The following is a 20774-nucleotide window of genomic DNA, read 5'->3' as shown; positions in this document are numbered from 1 at the left end:
AAGTAATCTAGTGACACAGAGTCTGGAATTGTGGCTAGCATTGGCAATAGGGTCACCTCCTATTACATGGAACTTATAACACAAATGGTGTTGGAAAAGTTGGTAAACATTGTATATCGGCATTACATATCGTAACGCGCACCTCTGCCTACCCCTTCGGGGATAAAAGGCGTAAAGTTGACGAAACAAACAAACAAACATATTTTCTATCAAATCTTATTTAACAAAGAAAATATCTCATAGTGACAAGTTTGGACTTCCCCCACAAATCTTATCCATTGGGGGTCTATCCAACAATAAAGAAAGGATTTAGATTCTTACTTATCTTAATTTTATCTTGACTGGTAGATAGTATCTATATAACATAATAAGAATAACTGGAATACCTTTATAAATGAAATCGTGGAATAATTAGAGAAAAAATATTTTTCCATTCCAATTTGAATGTCGATTTTCGGTCATTGTGCAACGTCACGCCTTTTATCCCCGAAGGGGTAGGCAGAGGTGCACAATAGGCACGTAATATTACTATACCTTGTAAATATAACAAAAAGTGGGTGAACATTGTATAGAATATGCCATATACTGGGCACAATTCCAGACTCCGTGCTACTAACTACTGAGAAATTGTCGAAAAACCGAAAAAAGCCCAGTAATACTTTGCCCGAACCGGGAATCGAACCCGAGACTCCTTGTCGTCCCGCTTGCGACCACTCGACCAACGAGACAGTCAGTTACCAGTGACATACTCCAGCAACGACAGGGATGTCGCTGAGAAAGTGACGCAACCACTTTGGGTATCCATGTGCGGGAGCCATGCTTCGGCACTGCTGGGCCGGCTCGACCGGAGTGATACCATGGCCGAGCAGAAAACCGACGTGAAACAACGCTTGCATTGTGTTTCGTTGTGTGAGTGAGGTTACCGGAGGCCCAATTCCCCCTTCCCAATCTTCCCAATCCCCGATTCCCCAACAACTCTTAAATTCATAACCCCCAAAATGCCGGCAACGCATTTGTCACACAGGTAGCGGCGATTGCTTACCATCAGGTGATACGTCAGCTCAATCACCGGCGTGTTCCAAAAAAATACTACTACCTCTACTTACCCCCTTTTGAAGGCAGAATGCGTCATTGGTACTCTATGCACAGAATTTGTGTTGATGCACGTTTTCGAAGTGTGTCGAGGACGAGACACACGTCAATGTGACGTCGCGTATAATCGTAATCCTATGTATGCGCGTGCGGCGATACGATCTACGATTTGTGGTTTATCGATTTCTTTTTTTTTAATGTTGATTAGTGTGTTGTGTTGTGGGTAGAGAGTGATGTGAGAATTTTAATACAAAGATGAGATGCCATAATGTGATTGTGTACTGTGACAAAACAAATTGGCCCTGTCAAATGATATAAGCACGCACCTAGCGAGCACCTAGCTTCACTGACAGACAGACAGACGGACAATTTGTAGGGGTGTAACGTCCCACGCTCCCTGTATAGTGTCACGTATTGTGTACTAGAGTAAACGTCCGTCCGTGTTAAAAGGAAATCGAGTTATGATATCTCCTCTTTGTATGTGCTTTATGGGATAAACACATTATGCAGTTCCATAAACCGAATACAATTTTTCCTGGAAATATTTCCTTCACGAAAGGCATTAGGCCCTCCCCCCCCCCTAAACATAGACCTTCATAGCTCCTGAAAATTGAATCCTTTATTAACATCCTTGTAACGAATAAACTGCGTTAAGGTGCTTTTCCGCTAAAAATGTGATATATAGCTATGCTACGAAGATGTAAGCTAAGCTGTGAAACTATGTGACTGTTTCCACTGGTACTTAGCGAGAGAAAAATGGGATATGAAGATGCCCCGCCGCAAAGTAGCTGTGCGAGGTAGATGCGCAGCTCGAGTATGCGATGTATCGATAGTAGGGGAGCCATCCATAGCACACATCCATAGCACGCATCCATAGCACGCATCCATAGCACGCATCTTTCCATATAAAAAACATAGCTTAACTAAGTCCGTTTCCATCAATGCTAAGCTGTGTGTACCAATGAATATGATTGGTAGAAGTCAAACGCATCCACAGCAACGTAGCATAGCACATCTCTGGCAGAAAAGCACCCTGATATTTTTTTTAAAACCCATCTTACCTAAATATAAAATATTGAAGAAACAATACAATCATACTTTCCAACAGATAAAAAGAATACTTAATCCTTTTACTCAAGTACTCACTTAGTGCCTAGCTTTTCATTTCCTTTCAGAGAATTAGGTTTAAAAATAGGCCACTAGAGAACCTAGAAGAGTTTTATTAAGTTGAATTTCTTTTTAAAAATAGATGGGAGGTAGGATTAAGAAAGTAATTGGATCAAGAGGTTGCTGCGTGGAAAAATTGATTTCTATTTTTATATTATTTTATTTGAAGGTAAATTATACTAAATCCGCTTTGTGGAATCCTTTGTAGTTGATTGGAATTTAGAATTTACTGATAAGTGAACGTTAAATTTGCGTAGTAACACTACTGTGAATAATTTTAAGGAGTTTGGTAGAAATAGGAAGAATAAACTGTCGTTGGTGGTATTTCTGAACCGATATGACCTTCAAACCTTCAAGAAAAGAGCGTATTCCTTTTTAAAAGGCCGGCAACGCACCTCTATCTTCTCTGGTGTTGCGGGGGTCCATAGGCGGCGCTGATTGCTTACTATCAGGTGATACGTCTGCTCGTTTGCCCATATTCCATAAAAAAGTTATTGGAATCCATTATTTTACTTGAGTTTAGTGGTTGTGTTGTGTTGTTATAACATTAATGACCACACAACCTACCGCTTATTTTGCTTTACTTCAGACACAAGACACAAATTTCTTCTTCATATATTTATTTAAAACACTCTAAAATTATATTTTTAAACATTACTTATAAAATACTAGAAACATTTAAAAATATAAAAATAGGAGCCAACCAGTAGCGGGAGCATGGTCCAAGCTACCGGTGGTTAGGGCTCCAAAGACAGAAACCTCCTCACAATACGTGCCGTTTCGAGGAGTACTGCCTTCTGCATCAGGCCCTTGATCCATCCGCCCAACCCCAGCCTTCTAAGGTGGTTGTCGAGGCTGTTGGGTATTAAACCGTTGGCCGACACGACTATCGGCACAACGATAGCCGAATCCACATTCTACATGTGGACAACCTCGTGAGCCAAGTCAAGATATTTTATTTGTTTATCTTTTTCAGCTTTCACGAGGTTCTAGACACAAATTAATTATTATGTTATTCGGCTTACTCACGTAATTATTTGACGAGGAACTCGACTAATTTCAAGCCATGTTAGAGGCTCATATTCATGAGCAACATTCCGGTATTTTAATTTAGTATGTTTCATGAAAGTTACAATAAAAAGACACAATTTTACACCAAGTTTAAAACGGAATCGAACTCACAACCTCATGCAACTAACCAATTCACACAATTACAAACGCAGACCTTTTGCACGCATAGCAACACCCTCTTTAATGAAACAGAGTGCACACACACATACATACATACATATACATATATATAGTAACTAGGTATATAAACGTCAAGTGTTATATAAGGAGGGATCTCATTAATGGATGGACTTGCCTGACGTCCTCGCTGTTACTAAGCAGGACTGGTAAGGAATCACACACACTTACGATTTGCTGTACCTCTTTTTTTAAGGAGGGATCATCTGTCAATGTGATATGGGCGAAGTGTTGAGAGAGCAAGCTCAAGATCTCGCCTTGGGTGAGACGAGAGGGAGTGTCAGACTCTAACCGACTAAAAAATACTCTGTTCCTACTCCTGCCTCATTTAAGGGGCTGACTAAACTGACTCGGCTATTCGTCCCGAATAACTACTGTCGTAGCCGGAAACACAAACTTTTCGCCGTTCCCGCTTGTTGTACTGTGGCTCGTGCTAATTCACCTATACCGAGGTCACTTGCCGCGCTCAACGCTCTCTTGGACGGTACAGATTGTGATATTTTTGCCGATGAATGGAAGAAAATCTTATCTGTGTGTCTGAAGTACAATGAGAAGTCAGTGTGATAGTCGTGTCCTTAATTAGTGTAATTGGCCTGCGGCCGTCCTAATTAAGTAAAAAAAATAAATAAATAAATAAAAAGGGGGAAATATTGTTCAATGTCTTCTCTCGCTTTGGGTGAGGCGAGAGAGAGTGGCAGACTCTTACTGATTAAAAACCTCTCCGTTCCCACTCATGCCTTAGGCCGGAGACCCAGTAAACCCCACTCCGGGTAATTTTTTTATGGGGTGACTATTATTCGATAACTTCTCTCGCTTTGGGTAAGGCGAGAGGGAGTGTCAGACTCTTACTGACTAAAAACACTCCGTTCCTACTCCTGCCTTAGGCTGGAGTCCCAGTAAACCCCGCTCTGGATAAGGCATCAGCCCTATTGGGCTCCATCTGTGGTAGTCTGACTCTTTGAGGCGCTTGCGAGTCGCAACGAAATGTATTTTTACCCGACTGCGCCAGAAGAAGGGTTATGTTTTTCGAGTGTGTATGTATGTATGTATGTATGTATAATTGTTTGGCATGCTCTGCAGCCTAAACGGCTTGATTTTGACTTGAGAGGTGTTGTTAGATTCGTATTTACTGTGAGAGTGACACTGGATATATCAAAATTAAAAAAAAAACAAAATGGCGGATTTTTGGCGCCAAATTCGAATATTTCTCACTCTCTAGCCTAAACGGCTTGACGGATTTTGACTTGTGAGGTGTCGTTAGATTCGTATTTACTGTGAGAGTGACACTGGATATATAAAAATAATAAAAAAACAAAATGGCGGATTTTTGGCGCCAAATTCGAATATTGCTCACTCTCTAGCCTGAACGACTCGATGGATTTCCGCTTTATAGGGGTCGTTTGATTCTTATTTACTGTCAGAGTGACACTAGATATATCAAAATGAAAAAATAATAAAACTAAAAATAAATAAATAAAAAAAGTAATTTAAAAAACTAAAAAACCCGACTGCGTTTCTTTATAATATTAAAATGAAAAAACCCTAAAACAAGAAAGTAATCGTAAAATTTAAGCAGTCGGGACCCATTCTAGAAAGCCAGCCATAATTATGTGCCCTCACAAAGTCTTCCTATTTAGAATGGGTCCCGACTGCTTAAATTTTACGATTACTTTCTTGTTTTAGGGTTTTTTCATTTTAATATTATAAAGAAACGCAGTCGGGTTTTTTAGTTTTTTAAATTACTTTTTTTATTCAAAAATAAAAAATAAAATGATTCTGTAAAATCAGGGCCTAAAATGTTTCCTTTATTTAAAACAAAAACCTTGTATCATATTTAAATGCTACATAATTATAATGTCTTGTTAGATTTACCTAATGCCTATGAACCAAAGTTTTAGAAATATGTCAATTATCATTAAAATTCTAACGTTTTAGAGCCGTTATCACAAACTCAACACTTTAATCAAAATGTCTTAGCAAGATCTATCAATCTAAAATTCTAAATTCTTACCTAAAGATTAACATAATTATTATATAATCGTTTATCTTCAAAGTATTGCGACATTAGATCATATCTATACCCTATCTATACAACTAAGCATAATTTAGAATAGGTGTAATCGTTATCTTTTTATATAGTCTAGCCAAATTATTTTATTACTAGCCACTCCCACGCGGTGTCACCTGCTGGCACAGTCTAATTAAACGAAAAACGAAGTTTCGGACGAAACTTCGCAGATTGCATACTATAGTTCTATAGGTATATTGCGAACTTTCGTGAACAAAAATGAACGAATGAAATGAAGATAAATAAATAGGTTTTGATATGAAATAAAAAATAAAACGTTATTTCAAGTAATTCTATTAGTAAATCAATAAAACCTACGGCCGAAGATTAAACGAAACTTCGGATTCGAGAACCGGAGTAGGCCCCCTGCTCTGCTCTATTCCTATTTGTCGTAGCGTATTTTATAGCCTATAGCCTTCCTCGATAAATGTACTATGCAACACAAAAAGATTATTTTAAATCGAACCAGTAGTTCCAGAGATAAGTGCGTTTAAACAAACAAACCCTTCAGCTTTATTGATCGAACGGCATTAAGTCTACTTCTGAACGAAGCATTTTGAATAAATAAACAAAAAACCAACTCATTCTCATTCTACATACATATATTTCATGAAGCTCACTAGCCAAATATTTGATGCAACTCCTATGAAAAATAAAACGTAGATTTATTAGAAAATACTCATTCAATTTTATCACTTCCATCTCACAATATTAATTTATCTTCCTACAATATTTAAGACAATTATACATTACGGAACTGATAATATTCTTAAAGATAAGTAACCTTATCTTATATATAAAAGGCCTATGTGATATTTACATAGGCATTTACTATCTAAGTACTGAGATTCTCATTATCGCAATGAATTTGTTCTAATGTTCGTAGTAGGCCTACAGATTGAATAATGAAATATATTTATTTTCTGTTGTAATAATTAACATAATTGGTGTTACAACTACGTAACTAAGGTTTAATTAGACCGAGTTTCACACATTTATTGATCCTGATGCTGCTTTTCCACCAGATGTGCTATGCTACGTTGCTCTCGATGCGTTTAGCTTCCACCAATCATATTATTTTTTCTATGTAAACGAGCAGACGTATCACTTGATAGTAAGCAATCACCGTCACCCATGGACACTTGATACACAGAGGCGTTACATGTGCGTTGTCGGCCTTTTAAGGGGTTAGGAATTTAAGGGTTGTTGGGGAATTGGGGATTGGGAATTGGGCCTTCGGTAACCTCACTCACACAACGAAACACAACAAGCGTTGTTTCACGTCGGTTTTCGGTGAGGCCGTAGTATCACTTCGGTCGAGCCGGCCCAGCAGTGCCGAAGCATGGCACTCCCACCTTTAAAATTCATTAGTACACATAGCTTTGTACTGGTGGAAATGGACTCAGCTAAGCTATGTTTCTTTATATGGAAAAATACGTGTTTTCTACTCTATTGTACCTAACACCAATGCCCCAAATAAAAGTCGCGCGACAAATCGCATCTTTGCAAGTAACCGCCTAAGGATCCAAAGTCCACAATTAGCTTGCACACTCGCTGTGCCCGATGACGGTTGCAGTCGCCATGCAGTCTCCAATGCACGAGCAATTGACTCCTGACATCAAGACCTGATGATGACGTGGCACCAACTGTACAATTAATATGTCTGACGAAACAGCGCCGCATGTTGCGTTTGATGATTTTGTTTCATTGTTTTGGGTTTATGGATGTGTTGGTTCTTGGTACCTAAATTGGGAGTGAGGGTTGGGTAGTGTTATTGGGGGTTTCGGGTTTAGAAGTTTTCGGGATCCAGTTTTCAATATTAACGGTATTTTTAAGTGTAGGAGAAAAGTGGCTTGACCAGAGTAACTAATACCACGGCCCCACAAAAAACCGACCTGAAACAACGGTTACGTTGTTTTTCGTGGTGTGAGTGAGGTCACCGGAGGCCCAATAACCCCTTCCCAATTCCCGATTCCCCAACATTCCTAACCCCAAAAAGGCCGGCAACGTACTTGTAACGCCTCTGGTCTTTCAATGTCCATGTGTCCATGAGTGGCGGCGATTGCTTACCATCAGGTGATCCGTCAGCTCGTTTACCGGCTTATAACATTTAAAAAAATAGTTTTGTAACTGTCCTATATTTTATAACGGTACTTAACAACAATGTAGGCTCATGTTCGATTTTTTAAATGGTATTCATCACCTTTCAATTATTCATGTGACCGCCATGAAATTCAGACATGTTTCGACATGTCCGATCACGTTGTTTCTCGTTTTAAAACACATTTGGGTGACATATTACATATGTCTATTAAGTTAATAAAATTTTTCTACACTTTACTTTCGGTTTGTGGCAATTGTGGGTCTACAAAGAGTACGAGATTTCATCGCAATTTTAAGAGATGATAATCCTATCTGGTAGCCCTGTTAATTGAATGATCGCTTACCAGGTATTAAGATTCCTAATTCGTTTCTGATTTTATGCATAGTCTCATCATATAATAAATTATGTTCGCCCTAGACTCCTACGTAAGGAGCTTTTGTATCATAATATATTTCTTTAACGATTACTTACTTACTTTAAACAGTTTTTCGTCTGACTGTATCGTTTGAGTGTGTGCAATAGATTTTTGATAACATTTATGGAACGGTCCAGAAAAATTTAATCGATCTAATGATGATAAATGATATTAATATTTCTGCAAATTGGTTACAAAATAACATTTTTAAACGTAAATTTTTGAAATAAGAAGATGATGTCGAATAACTAGTTGGGCCGCGGTCCCAGTTAGTACCAGGCCCAGTCGCCAGATAGCTCATATTTCAGAAATACGAAATATGATGAACTCCTTTCCATTCGGAGACTCAAAAAACTTTCCTTTCTAATGTCCTTAATTTTAAAAACAAATCCAACCGAACAAAATTCCAAATACCTACTTTAACTTACCAAGAACCTGAGACCTTGCAGGGACACCAGCTAATCACAATCACAACGATGGACCAACGCTTACACGTGTCATATATCCTCAGCAACAAAAATGATCATCCATCAGATACATACCTAGGTACCTCGTTACGTACCTAGGTCTTAATTGTCATTCATTAAATTGCACTCGTGTTGCATCAATTGCTCTATAAATTGAACACGTGTATGTATAGGGAGGAGGGGGGAGGGGTGTAGTTAGTCATAGACATTCTGACTTAGACACTAAGTCTAAGATTGGTGTCTTGGTTGAGTCGTAAAGTGATGTGAGGTTTCGAGTTAGGGCTGAAGTTAAATTTGAAACATAATGTAGGTTATTGGTTACAAACCTTGCCGTTTACGCTGATTTCAATAGCTAAGTATCTTTTTTTTAGTATTCAATATAATAGATCTTGATCTTGATTTTTGACATTAGCTAGTGTGAAAATCTGTCTTAATTCAGAGATTTTGGATTAACATCAATTATTAAAATCAGCTTAAAATCCCTTTACAATCTTCAAAATCCCCGTTTCCCCAACAACCTTTAAATTCCTAACCCCCAAAAGGCCGGCAACGCACTTGTAACGCCTCTGGTGGGTTCATGAGCGGGGGCGATTGCTTATTATCAGTTGATCCGTCTGCGCATTTACCAGCTTATAACATAAAAAATCTACCTATATTTTAGAAAGATGCAATTATAATATCCTTTATACTTATTACAATTATAATCACTGCCATTGGTTTCTTTATTTCCAGATTACCTATTCATGTTCGCTCCGTACTTCAAGCTACAACAGACCACGCCCAATACCTAAGTAAGTCATATTTTTCTTGATTTTATTTAAAGAGTTTTACTATTTGCTTGAACCGAGGAATCGATTTAAGACCTTTTGGTCAGCAGTCGAATCAAATCAAAAACCTAGATGATATAACTACATCCAAACTGAGCCGGACTACTTAGCGGGTTACCGGGGCTCCACGGCTCGAAAAGCCGGAACGGGTGGTTTTTTAGCCTCTCTCTAGCCTGAACGACTCGATGGATTTCCGCTTGATAGGGGTCGTTTGATTCGTATTTATTTGGAAAGTGACACTAGATACATTAAAATACAAAAATAATGAAACTAAAAAAATAAAAATAAAAAAAGGTAATTTAATAAACTAAAAAACCCGACTGCATTTCTTTATAATGTGAAAATGAAAAAACCCTAAAACAAGAAAGTCCCATTCAAGAAAGCCAGCCGAATTTGCCCTCACTACATCTTCATATTTAGAATGGGTCCCGACTGCTTCAATTTTACGATGACTTTCTTGTTTTAGGGTTTTTTCATTTTCACATTATAAAGAAACGCAAGATTTAAATTAAAATAGATGCGTCGACTTTGTTGGGTTGACGTAGTCTACTGTACCCTTAGTACGAGTTTACTTTACGTTTAAACGAGAGCGTGTTCGGCGCTCTGATTGGTTGGTTCATTAGAGCGGGCCAATCAGAGCGCCGAAAATGCTCTCGTTTCGTTTTCGTTCAACGTAATGAAACCTCATACTAAAGGTTCTGTGCGCTCGGCTTCAGTGCAACGTGCTGTAGATTCAACACATTGCATAGCGCACAAAACAATTCGTTACATGATTCACAAATTGTGGATCCGGGTCTGGGTGTCATGTGTATGTGAAATTGTATGTTTGTAAACGCAACCACAACACAGGAGGATATACAAGTGTGAATCAATGATAGAAAAAAGTAGTGGTTTAAACTACTAATAAAAAAAAACAAATGTGCTAACATTTGTTGGAACGCCATAAATCTGTATCCTCAGTACGACTTTGCTTAACGTTACGTTCAACGAAAACGAAATGAGAGCGCATTTGGCGCCCTGAAAGCTTAGTACGAGTTTATTTCACGTTTAACAAGATCGAATCGCTCTGATTGGATAGTACATTCACGCCAGCAAATCAGAGCGCCAAATTTTTTCTCGTTTCATTTTCGCTCAACGTAACGCAAACTCGTACTAAGGGTAATGATTGGTTAGTTTATTCGAGCCAGCCAATCAGAGCGCCGAACGCGCTCTCGTTTCGATTACTTTAAACGTAAAGCAAACTCGGAGCCAGTGGATGCAGGTGGCGGCTTGTCGTTCTACGTGGAGGACTCTCGGCTGTGATGATGATGATGAAAGCAAACTCGTACTAATACTAATACTAGACTTTAAAATTGCTTCACATACTTACCGAATAACGGACGGACTGTATAAAATTGTCTATTTGACATAAATATTTTAACTTGACTTGTTCAAAGTACATGATTATAACAGTAAATACTGTGGAGCTACTCGGTCTAACTGTGTAATGAATAAGTTAAAATTATAACCATCTTATTTGTTATGGTGATCGTTGGTGATACATTCATTGAGCATGGTGTAAAGGGTTTGACTGCTAGGACTTTGAACTTTGGCCATTTTTTTTTTAAATTACAATGGCAGCTAGACTAGTGTAAGTGTTTTGTTAGGCTACTGAATTAACTAAAAATCACGGTTTACATAATCACGTACATTATTGGAGAAAAGCCTCGAGAGTCCTCTTCATGTAATTTTCTTTGGATTTACAATACAAGACTGCCTCGTTGGTCGAGTGGTGGGGGTGCGACTGTTCCAGGCTTCTGCAGAGAGGATAAGCTAAGTGTTTCTTCACGATGGATTCCTTCAAAATTTCTCAGTAGAGTCTGAAATTATGCCTATTACATGATAATAGGCTCACCCTCTATTACATGGGACTTATACACAAATGGTGAAATGGGTGTACATTGTATAGCACCCTTACGTGCCGTAATGTGCACCTCTGGGGCAAAGGTGTGACGTTGCATTTTACATTGCAATACAAGACCAACCACTCATTCTTACTCACAATAATTTAACGTGATCAACTAGACTGCCAAATAAAAATCCTATCTCCAAAAAAGTCCCAAGTCCACAACTCCAGTAACTAAACGATTAACTTGATTCTTTAGTATAGGTATTGGTTCGCTGACGTAAATGCAAATACGAAGCCCATCAGATGCAACAATCTGACCTACATCTGTTCCACACGTCAGTATTACATCAACATAAGTAATTCAGCTTTCCTTTTGGATAATAAGTCACAATTTCCATCGTACCTTGAGGTGGTTTTATAGAAGTTTACTGTGGGAAAGAGATGAGGAATGCGTTTAAAGAAATGAGAGCAAAATTATTGTGTAAATGCATATAAAGAAATAAGAGCAAAATTTGCGTAATAATCATTTAAATGGTCAAGTTTTTAATGATATGTCATACTTATATAGCTGGCAAAACCGTTTAATTTGCTAATGGGTATAATCATCCAAAGACTTCAACCCGCCTTGGGCATCATGAATTGGGAGAGGGCCTCAGTGTCAGACTCTTACTGACTAAAAACCACCCCGTTCCTACTCGGCTTTTCGAGCCGGAGCCCGTGTAAACCCGGTTCCAGGTAGTCCGCAGCTCCAGGTCTCCATCAGCCCTAATGGGCGGGTGTCATCTGTGGTGGCCACTTACTCTTTGAATCGCTGGCATTAACGCCACCAGTGTATCCATCTGCTCATTAACCTCCTGTAAAAAAGAATCCTTGTACTTCTGTGTTCTTCACCTTATCAAATTTCGCATTAGAAAAAAAACATACTAACTTTAATCTTATTAACACGACACTAAGCACTAATTCCCAATCAAAATCTTAACCCGAAAAAAAAGTAAAGACACCCACCTGTTTCTCGGAAACTTAATCCATCAAGGCTATCTTACAAAAACCGATACATATACATACATACAAACGAACAAACGTATAGACAAAAAAACATTATAAGAAAGTTTATGTATAACGTATAAGAAATAGCTGCGGACACGTCTGGGCTTTCGTGTGCCTTTTTTACCTCTTTGACAAGTTTCAAGTTTCTTGCAAAAAATAATACGGGTCAAGATCAAGGTAGCTGCACTCAGTTCAACACCTGGGTTCGCCTGCTTAAAAGGCTTGTAAGACAGATTGTTTTAGTTTAAAATTTATATATCATGATAAACGTTTTCGCAATAATATTGGTAAAATCATTTACGTGTAAAACGGGTCGAACTTGAACCATTTATTATTTCATTAACAATATGTTCTCGTATCCAGAACTGCGAACTACGTAGCAGGTTACCGGATGACTTTTAGATGAGTAAGAGTCTGACACTCCCTCTTGCCTCACCCGAAGCAGGAGAAGTCATTTTATAATTTTCGCGAGTGTGGGATTTTTACCTCACTAAAACCTCCCCGGTGGCCACCATCTGCACCTAAAAGAGGCACTGGGTCCTCTTAGTAGACCAATCCCGGAACCCCTAAGCAGAATGCTCTGCTTAGAGGGGCCCCTAAATGAAGGTCCCTTAAAATCAGATCTCGCTATTCTTTGTGTTAGTAACAGCTAATGCCTCCGGATTATTTTGACTCCAATCAATTTTGTAGTTCGATCTTAAAGTTGTTTATACCTTTGTAACAATCCTGAAAAAAACTTACCCTGTTCTCCAGAATTTTCCAAACTTTTGCACAAGGAAAAGTTTAGAGATTTTAAGTACCGTCTAGTCTCTTTTTCCTGTGTCGAAATCACTACATAATCTTCAAACCACAAAAATGTGGTTCGTCCACATTTCTTCAGACTTTGTAACATTTTATCTGACGAACAGACGGACAATCAGTGATCATTCCCAGTAGTAAGGTCATCAGCAAACCAGTACGGGGAAGCTTACGTCATATTACACGTTCGATGCTTTTTTGTGTCACTTTTTTGCAAAAAAACTTTACTGCGCAGCGGAGAAATGGCGTGTGGTAACGTTGCGAGAGTATTTTTAAATGGTTCCGTATGTATTTTGTCTGGAGTCCGATACGTTGGTCGGACCAAATCCGTGCCACACTGGAGACCACAGTCTGCGACGCCATCCACATCGCCGAAGATAGAGCAACATGGCGAAATATAGTCAACCAGAAAGTTATTCGTCAGGGTATGACCCTCAGCATTGAGGATAAACGACGCAAGGAGGAGGAGGTATTTTGTCTATAAAGATGAGTTTATTTTGTCATTTGTTATGCTCAAAACTCTATAGGTAATAGACCAACACCTCTGATTCTCTTTTGGTAATATTCTTTATAGCCCGAAGTATAATTAAGGCATTTCTTTAAATACAATGTGGTCCGAAATGTGTCTTACTCTTACTTATTATCAACTAGCTTCTGCCGGCTTCACCCGCGTTCCCGTAGGATAAAAAGTATCCTATAACTCAAGTCAACTCATACTCTGCCTGTATCTCAAATTTCATCAAGAATCCGTTTATTAGTTTCAGCGTTATTGACGGATAAATATCCAATCAAAGAAGCTTTTACATTTATAATATTATAGTAGGATTAAAATGGTATACTCATTTATTGTCATTTAATTTTAAATATTCGGAAGAAAGCCTTCCATTAAAAAATTAACCTACCAATATATTAATAAGAAGATCATTTTATTCGTTACAAAACCATTTAAAGTTAGAATAATAGAATAGAATTGAATAATCATTAACACCGACGCTAAATTTAGAGGTACAAAAGCGATATAATCGTTGACAACTTTAAGACGAAAGATAAAATAAATAAACAACAGTATTATTAAAGATAGAATTCCTAATTAAACTAAAAGACATTGTAGATAGTGATCACAAGGGATAAACGATCCTTTCTTTAAAATAACAGAGATATTTTTAGCTTGGCCTATTTTTTAACAAACATCGTTGATGGAATGATGCATAGGCGTAGCCAGGTTTTAGGGGTGCAAACCGCCCCCCAAAAATGCGTACCTAGACATTACAGAGCGTTATTTTTCTAGTTAGCATAGTACATCCCCTGTTTGGCAAAGGTCTCTATGACTACCTATGAATCTGTTTATTACATATTACATAAATTGTTTTTTTTTCTCATGAATGAAGGAAGTTTTGTTCGTTTTACTTTCTTGAACCCCTCCCGATACTAAAACCTGGCTACGCCTATGGAATGATGGATGAATACAACGTGGTACATAACCTATTGCCATATTGTAATCTTGGTAATATCACGTAAAAAGAACAGGGAAGGGAAAATTCCCTAAAAATACCTTCTATATTAAATAGAAACATATAATTTATGATCCCTAATACACTTTAAACACGTACTTTCACGCCCTTCGACATTTCCTTCACACCTGCCAGTTGCAAGTTTTTTTTCGCGCTCTTTTTGTCCACCATCTTTGTTTTTTTATCTTTTTTTTAAACGTCGCCGCTCTGACTCATTCCTATAGAGCCAAGCTTTCTTGACAGTGAGGTTGCGTAATCAAAAAAGTTTTTATTCCGTAATTATAATTGACAATTGTGAGGATTTTTTGTTGGGATTCTTCGAGTTGGTTTTTTTTTTATCTCTTGCTCGGTGAGTGTTATTTTTTTTTTTAATCTTTTTGTAACATGTTGCGGTTTGGCGGTTTTTTGTCTTATTTTATTACTTATGTCATATTTTAAGCTTTTCCTTTTAGTTTGAGCTTTTTTATTGATGGAAAGATTGAGTCATCGGTTGCTATGTTTTTTTTACTATCAGTAACATACATGCACAATGCCACGTGAGTTCTTTTCATTTAAGATATCTACGAATAAGAAAATTTTACTGCTTCGTTGGTCAAATGGTTGCAAGTGCGACTGCCGGGCAAGTGGTCTCAGGTTCGATTCCCGGGTCGGACGAAGCATTGCTAAATTTTTTTCAGTTTTTCGAAAAATTCTAAGTAGTAGCACGGAATCTGGAAGTGTGCCCGGTATATGGCAATAGGCTCACCATCATGGGAGTTACAACGTAAATTGTTAAAAGTGGGTGTACATTGTACAGTGGCATTACGTGCCATAATGTGCACCTCTGCCTACCCCTTCAGGGATAAAGGGATAAAAGAAAATGCGATTCTTTCCATGAACGTTTGTTTATTTCAGCCGAATTTCTTTCACTTCCTTATTACCTAGCCTATAGACTATAAAATAAAAAAGGGTTGTTTTTATTCCACTTCGTTAATTAAGATTACATGCCTTGAATAATAATGGGTATTTTAGGCTGTTAGTGGTAGTAGCATTTTGATTAATTAATTTAGATATTTGAATAGTACAAAGTTTTAATAAATGATAATTCTACTTCTTAGTTCAACTATTGAGGTCAAGATTAAGATTGTACTTATTGTAAAAAAATCTGCTTTGATTTGATTTTAAGTAAATTGAATTATAACAACATTTGTGTGGGAGTGCCATGCTTCGGCACGAATGGGCCGACTCGACAGGAGTGATACCACAGCCTCACAGAAAACCGACGTGAAACAACGGTTGCGTTGTGTGAGTGAGGTTACCGGAGGCCCTATTACCCTTCCCAATCTTCCCAACCCCCATTCCGCAACAATCCTTTATTTCCTAACCCTCAAAAGACCGGTAACGTACTTGTAACGCCTCTGGTGTTTCAATAACAGACGTCCACTGACCCAATGACTAAAGCCTCGTCCCCACTAGGAACATGTGTCGAGCGACATGTGTGCCCAAACTGTTCATTGCCGCACAGTCAACAATGTCGTAGCGATGCCGTCCGACGTCGCCCGACATCGCCCGATGTCGCTGGGGATACGAAGCTATAGACCTACTGTCCACGACGCGTCATTTAAGTAAAGAACAGATTGCACGGTTGGTGCGGTGGCTGGGCAACTGGCTGCCGCGCAACGGGTAGCGGGTTCCCGCACGGAGCAACTCTTTGTGTGATCCACAAATTGTTGTTCCGGGTCTGGGTGTTATGTGTATGTTTGTGAACTTGTATGTGAACTTGTAAACGCACCCACGAGAGGAGAAAATCCTAGTGTGGGACAAATTTTTTTAAAAAAAGAAAGAAAAAAAATACAAAGAAGATTATCTTTCTGTTTGTAGGTTACACGCTCATAATTCGCCCAAAAATTGCCGACAGGTAAAATAACACATTTTCCCTAACCACGCGTACATTATTATATAATTGAGGAAACTTTGTATTAAGTTGTAACACCTACGCTAATCTGTGGATTTTATTAATAGAATACCTGTATTTAAATATGAATTAAATAGGCATCGTATGGGGGAAACCTCTTATGACTTAATTTAAAACTACATATTATTATTTGTTATCATCTTGGCTGACAATATACGAAAATGTTACAACACTAACCGCCGTACTCAGAGTCATTTAATGGTTACTTAACCCAATCTTTAGCAATTGTTTTCGATACAAAATCGTAACTAAGTAATAGTGTAAGTACTCATTAAATGTTTTTGAGTGCGGCAGGAAGTGCATTTCCTGCCGCACTGAAAGCCTTTTAGGGGTTAGAAATTTAAATGTTATCGGAGAATCGGGGATTGGGAATATTGGGAAGGGGGTAATTGGGCCTCCGGTAACCTCACTCATACAACGAAACACAACGCTTGCGTTGTTTCACGTCGGTTTTCTGTGAGGCCGTGGTATCATTCCGATCGAGCCGCCCCATGTGTGTCGATACCGAGGCATGGCTCTCCCACACTTACTAAAGTACAGTCATGTTCAACTATTATATCAATGTCACGCCTTTTAACCCGAAGGGGTAGGCAGAGGCACACATTACGGCACGCAATGCCGCTATACAATGTACACCCACTTTTCACCATTTGTTTTATAAGTCCCATGTAATAGGAGGTGAGTCTATTGCCATATACTGGACCCAATTCCAGACTCCGTGCTACTACTAAGAAATTTTCCAAAATTCAAAAAAGCCCAGTAGCACTGTGCCCGACCCGGGAATCGAACCTAAGAAGACCCCTTGTCGAACTTGCGACCACTCGACCAACGAGTCAGTCTATTAGTATCTAGGCCATTATAGCATACAAATTATATAGAAAAAAATACTTCTACCATTATAAAACGAGCTTGAAAAAGAAGCCATAAAATTATTTTAATTTTCACTAACACAAATCATTTGCCAGGTACATCCAATAAGTCACGTTCAAATAGAAAAAACCGTTACCACACACGATTCAAAATTCAAATATGGAATTACAAGAACATTATACTACAGTTTTAATACATAATTCTAATTGCCATTATCAAAAATTGTAATTTGAAATATTGACGCAAAACCTCTCACTTGAAATTAAACTCTATATCTTTAAAGTTAAGGTTGATTTTTCAATAGTTTGAAGAGTCATAAATTACATTAAACGTAAGTTTATTACTTTAATGACAGGTCTACGGATTTGAAGTGATTTAAGACATGAGTTTTTATACAAGAAGAATGAAGGTGATCGGATCAACACGTGCTCTTAAATATAATTTACGGTCTGTGGTGCTCAAAGTTTTTCTGGCAATTAGTTTTAATGAACAACACATTTATTTGGATAAAGATTAATATTATTACGTTGATGCAACTTATAAAAAATAATGCATTAATTTCGACCACAAGTTGTAAATATACAACTTAAAAATACCTAAAAAGGAATAAAACTAACTTAAAACTAAAATAAAGAAAAAAAATTAAATTAGTTTTAATTAAATGGCCATAAAAAAAACAATATCGTTATGTTATCACATCATAAATAGCTATTGATAAGGGACCTGGGAAGCCAGTATAATTTTAAGCCAAAGTTCCGTGGTGCTTGGCGACTGGGCTTCTCCTAGTTGTGCAATCTCTTTTGTGGCTTTAGGCTTTAGTCATTCTGTATCTTGATTTTATTGTAACTTTCGTGAGACATACTAAATTAATTATTATGTTATCGGCTTACTCACGTATTGTTTTGACGAGGAACTCGACTAGTTTCAAGCCATGCTAGAGGCTCATATTCATGAGCAGCATTCCGCGACACACGACGCGGCGATTCAGTAGCAGCGCGACAATCGCCGCGTCGTGTGTCGCGGAAAGCCGATAACATAATAATTAATTCTGTCTCTTACATTTAATTCACCGAAGGAAGTGGAAACTATCGTGTTTTTTTCTTCTAATAATATCTTCTGATTTGTTTCGTTGCGGGATCCAAGGCAATCATTCATGTCGCTGGGACGCGCTGGACTTCAGTGTTTTCATGGTGGTATCTAGTAGTAGATCCTGGCTTACAGGAGTTGCAATGGTTTTGGGAGGTTGTGACGCGCTTGTTCCACAAAAAAGGGGGCATGGGATACAACGATCTAGAAAACAAAGTACAGTCGGATTTTTTTCCGTAATTCTCTGTGACTACTAAAATTCGTTAAGAATCTGAATCATGATAATAGACTATCATAATCATCATCATAATACAAAATGTGTTACACGTGCTTTACGTATCACATAGGTATTATGATACAAATAAAAATGTGTTACAATTGAATGTAATAATTACGTCGAATTAGGTAACAAATATCACTAATCAATAATTATTTATTTATCTTATACACCTGCATATATTTGCGATGTCATTCATGTCACTACTTTAATTTTATATTATCACTAAAATTACTTCACACACTTAGGTAAGTATGTGTGTTTGTGTGGATAATATTTTGTTCTTTACTTCAAGTAACTAATACTTAAAGTAAAGAAATAGCTAAAGTAAAAAAACAGGTAATACTTTAAGAAAAGAACAGGTATTATCCAAACTCCCAAACTCACCCACACACACAAACAAACAAAATATAAAAGCATCGTCAATTAAACAATTACGTACACAAAAAGAGAAAAAGTATTACATCCGTTACTCAAGGAATTAACAAAGATTTTGTAGGAAACAGACTCCCATTAGCCTTGATCTGAGCCAGCATACCAAGACAATGAACCAATTAAAGAGCTGGAGGTCTACTCTAAATCAACAAAAACGAAGTTTCGTCCGAAACTTCGCAGATTTCGTACTACAATTCCATTTATTGCGAACTTTCGTGAACAAAAATGAACGAATGAAATGAAGATAAAGTCAAAGTCAAAGTTATTTTTTTTTATTTCAATTAGACCAGGAAGGCACTTTTGAACGTCAAAGCAAATATAATAATATTAATAACGTCTGTCTGTCGGTCAGTCCTCTAGTGAAGCTATTTGCTCGTTCCAAAGTGTAGATTCCTATGGAGAAGAACGAGCAAGAAACTCCATAGGTTACTCTTTTTCAATCAGATTCACTATACAATTCTTGGTTACATTGTTTGATTACATTTTTTAGATAAATAAATAGGTTATGATTTGAAATTAAAAATAAAACGTTATTTTAAGTAATTTCAATAGTAAATCAATAAAACCTACAGCCGAAGATTAAACGAATCTTCGCATTCGAGAACCGGAGTAACCCTGCTGATCTTGAACTTGACAGCGGTCAAGGATAGAGAGCTGACATTTCGCGCCATCATTCATTGGGTCAATCCAAGATGGCGGCCGAAGGGATATGGGCAATATCCTGAGTTACGTAACGCGCTAATTTTAATGGTCCTTTTATGATTTCGTGTCGGTGAGTGTACAGTCCAAGTGAAAATTAAATGATGTCTTGTTTCTATGCAAAGGGTATGAAATTGCACTTTTACATATCAATATTTGAAAGTTAAGCTTATTAAGTAGTTATAACTATTTTTTATAATAACTTTCGTGATCATACAAAATTAACTAAAAATCACTGTTTAGTCACATAAATTAATGGAGAAAAGCTCTATTAGTTTCGAGTCACAGAGGGACTCTTCATCATGAGCAACGTCGCGCAGCCTACTCGTAGGCTGCTCGACGTCGATTCATCTTTACTCAATTAATTTAGTAAATCGTGATTTTTAGTTTAGTTATAACTATTTCCCACAAAACAGTAAAACCTCTTTTAATCAAGCCTATCGTATTTTTGCTCACCAAATGGCACTAGTGTAAACCTTTCATTCTTCGTCCAATAGGGAATTAGCTAGTATCACACCATTAGACGTTCAATATTTGACAGCTGCTGTGATTGGACGAAAAAAACTCTTCCTACATTTGCGTAATCTGATGAGTAAAATATGGTAGTCGTCATTGTCCTGTGACATTACCTATCCTGAGTAAACACCGAAACAAATTCAGAAGTCATAGTTACTTTTAAAGTCTTGATAAAGGCCAACCTTGAACCGTACAGGTCATAATAAATACGAATTGGTATGGTACCTACTAGTTAGGAATACGAAATGCAATAATAACGTAATTCCCAAATTACATTTATTAACAAAATAATATCAAATTAGGAA

General features: G+C 37.6%; 1 protein-coding gene and 1 long non-coding RNA gene across 4 annotated transcripts in view; both read left to right on the top strand.

Moving 5' to 3' along the window:
- LOC126911656 (uncharacterized) overlaps positions 1-20774 on the top strand; it is a 229375-nt gene that overhangs the window by 159773 nt on the left and 48828 nt on the right. The gene's annotated exons all lie outside the window — the stretch shown is intronic.
- The window catches only part of LOC118276861 (neural/ectodermal development factor IMP-L2), an 85694-nt gene that overhangs the window by 16092 nt on the left and 48828 nt on the right, over positions 1-20774 (top strand). For all 3 annotated transcript variants that reach the window (XM_035595447.2, XM_035595443.2, XM_035595444.2), the window contains exon 2: positions 9294-9352. The gene's annotated coding sequence lies outside the window, so the exon portion shown is untranslated. The remainder of the gene's footprint in view (positions 1-9293; positions 9353-20774) is intronic.

This window comes from Spodoptera frugiperda, chromosome 17, assembly GCF_023101765.2.
Source record: "Spodoptera frugiperda isolate SF20-4 chromosome 17, AGI-APGP_CSIRO_Sfru_2.0, whole genome shotgun sequence".
In the NCBI taxonomy this organism is placed as follows: Eukaryota; Metazoa; Arthropoda; class Insecta; order Lepidoptera; family Noctuidae; genus Spodoptera; species Spodoptera frugiperda.
The sequence above is the reverse complement of the archived record's forward strand: the minus strand, read 5'-3'. Positions and strand labels throughout refer to the sequence as shown.